Below are 2,950 nucleotides of genomic sequence, written 5' to 3'. Positions count from 1 at the left end.
AGGGTTGGGGGGGGTTCTTTCTCTTTTTTCCTAGCTTTATTGAAATATAATTGACATATACATAAACATTGATTAAGTTTATAAAGTGTACAACATTTGGATTTGGTACACCTATATATTGCAAAATGATGACACCACAGCTTTAGCCAACTCCTCTATCCTGTCACATAATTACCAATTCTTTCTTTTTAAGATTTATTTATTTATTTGGCTGTGGTGGGTCTCCATTGGTACATGCAGGCTTTCTCTAGTTTCAGTGAACAGGGGCTACTCTTCATTGTGGTGCACAGGCTTCTCATTGCAGTTACTTCTCTTGTTGCAGAGCACAGGCTCTAGGTACATGGGCTTCAGTACTTGCAGTGAATGGGCTCAGTAGTTTCGGCTCCTGAGCTTTGTTACTCCAAGGCATGTGGGATCTTCCCAGACCAGGGATCTAACGAGTGTCTCCCGTGTTGCAAGGTGGATTCTTAACCACTAAACCACTGAGGAAGCCCCTACCATTTCTTTTTTATGGTGAGAACATTTAAGATCTGCTCTCAGCACCTTTCAAGTCGATACAGTATTATGCTAACACAGTTCTATCAGCATTATTAGCTATAATCACCATGTTGTATGTTAAATCCCAGAACTCATTGTTCTTAAAACTGGAAGTGTATATACTTGGTGGGACCATTGTATGATGTGTGGCATGTTATAAGGAATGGAGTATTAACCGCTGAACCACCAGGGAAGTCCCTGTAAAATCTTTTGATACAGTCTCAATATGGCCATGGATGTCACCTTCATTTCTTTATGTTTTCAGTCGAGTGCCATTTTGCAAGGTGTGTGTATCGGAGTCACTTACTTCCCTCCTCCCCATTATTGTGTTATCTTTAGCATAAGGAAGAGTCTCTCTGGATACAAGAGACCATTAATCAGCTTACCCAGCTGTTTAGTGGTCACATAGCTCGGGTAAGGCTCTGGTCGCTGCTCTTCATGACCCGCCTCATCCTTAGGGAGCAGAGTTTTAGACCCCTTTCTAGGGCCGCTGTGTGTCATCATATAAGAATGAGGCAATCCATATGCTATGCCATTGCTATGCCCATTTCTTCCCTTGAGATGCCCCTTTCTCCACATAATTGAATTCTGTGCAACGTTCAAGGCTCAGCTCAACTGCCATGTATGTCTTTAAATTTTCTCTAATCAGCCCAGACAATAGGAATCCAGCTTCTCTGAAATTCTTTCCCTCTCAAAGTCTAGTTGTTCTTTTTTGTGCTGTGGGTTTTATCAATTACATGTTCGTATATACATCCCAGACTCAAAGGATTATGAGTTGACTGAGTTGGTTGATTAGTCTGGTCTAGATTGATATCACTGGGAATGAATGAAGAGGAAGAGACAGAGGATTGGTTGAATATGTGGTGATTGAGGGAGAAGGTTGATGCTACTACTTCAAGGTTGGTAGGCTCACTGACAGAAATAAATCAAGTCCTCTCTTCTGAGGTAGATTATCTACCTTTTGTTGGCTGGTATAGAAGAAGTACTCAGTTAATCCTCATTGAGGTTAACTGAATTCACTTCAATTGGCACCTTTTCTGTATCCTTTTGATATTTGTTCAAAGTCTCAGTGTGGTGCTCTCCATGCCATTCTTCTATGTTTGGGCTTGTCCTTGACAGATATTGCAAGGAATGGGATCCATACAAGTCTGTCATGCCGTGGTCCCCATTCTCTATCTGTATCCTCTGTGGATAAACTGTGTTCACATTCACACCCTGTCCTGCAGCACCTCTCCATACCCCAGCTTCCTCTCTCCCCCTGCTATCCCTGTGTTCATTTCTGCCCTAGGCTAAAATTTGGGAGAGAAAGGTATCTGGCCTCATGAACAGTGGAGTATTGCATCCACTGTTCCAATAGCAATAGAAACATCCCCAAATGATGCCTTCCTAATGGGGGATTTCAAGCAGCATCAGAGTGGAAGCCTAAAGGAAGGGCATTTTTTGAAGGGCATTTTTTAAAGGGCAAGATAGTAAATATTTCAGGCTTTACAGTCCATTTCACAACTACTGCACTGGGCTGCTCTAGTTAGAAATATGTAAATGAATCATCAGGACTTGTATGCCAATAATGTTTTATTTACAAAAATAGATAGCAAGCCATGTTTAGCCCACAGACTATGGTCTACTGAACTCTGGTCTATAGTCTTACTTTATGACATTCCACTCTTCCTGAAATCTAACACAAAATCAGTGGCCATTTCATCTATCTATCCATCTACTTATCTATCAACCCATCTATCCATCTATCTTGCATTTCTATGACAGGAAATTTTGTGATGTGCAAGGAAAATTGCAAGGAAGAAGCAAGGAAGTATGCCTTTCTACTGAGAATCCTGGTTGTGAATGTTCTAAGTGCTACCATGGCAGAGATGCCTTCCAGAAGCTTCAGTGGTTGGTGACCTCTAGACGCAGAATTAGAACAGGGAAATAGGAGTAGCTGTCAGATTCCATTCTTGGAAACCTGCTCATTTTATACAGTAAACTTTATGCTGCAAAAGCAATTTAACAATTATGGGTACCAAAAGGGAAATGTGGTGGGGGGAGGGGAGGGATAAATCAGGACCTTGGGATGAACATACACACACTACTACCTAGAAGATAGATAAACCAACAGGGACCTACTGTATAGCACAGGGTACTATACTCAATATTCTGTGATAACTCACATGAGAGAAGAATCGAAAAAGGATGAACATATATAAGTGCATCACTTTGCTGTACATGTGAAACTAAAGTGAAAGTGTTAGTCGCTCAGAAGGAGGGCTAATGCCACTGGCCAGCAACTCAGCCCTGCAGAGGGACAGAGGCTGCTGGAGAAGCAGGAGGCCTGCAGTGTGTGGCCTTGTGGGCATCAGGCCTGTGGAATCCAAACCTGGGAAAAGCACATGATCAAAGGGAGTCAGGGCACATGGTG

The sequence above is a fragment of the Bison bison genome, unplaced genomic scaffold (genome assembly GCF_000754665.1).
Source record: "Bison bison bison isolate TAMUID 2011002044 unplaced genomic scaffold, Bison_UMD1.0 scf7180017864359, whole genome shotgun sequence".
Lineage (NCBI taxonomy): Eukaryota > Metazoa > Chordata > Mammalia > Artiodactyla > Bovidae > Bison > Bison bison.
This window is presented reverse-complemented; position numbering follows the sequence as displayed.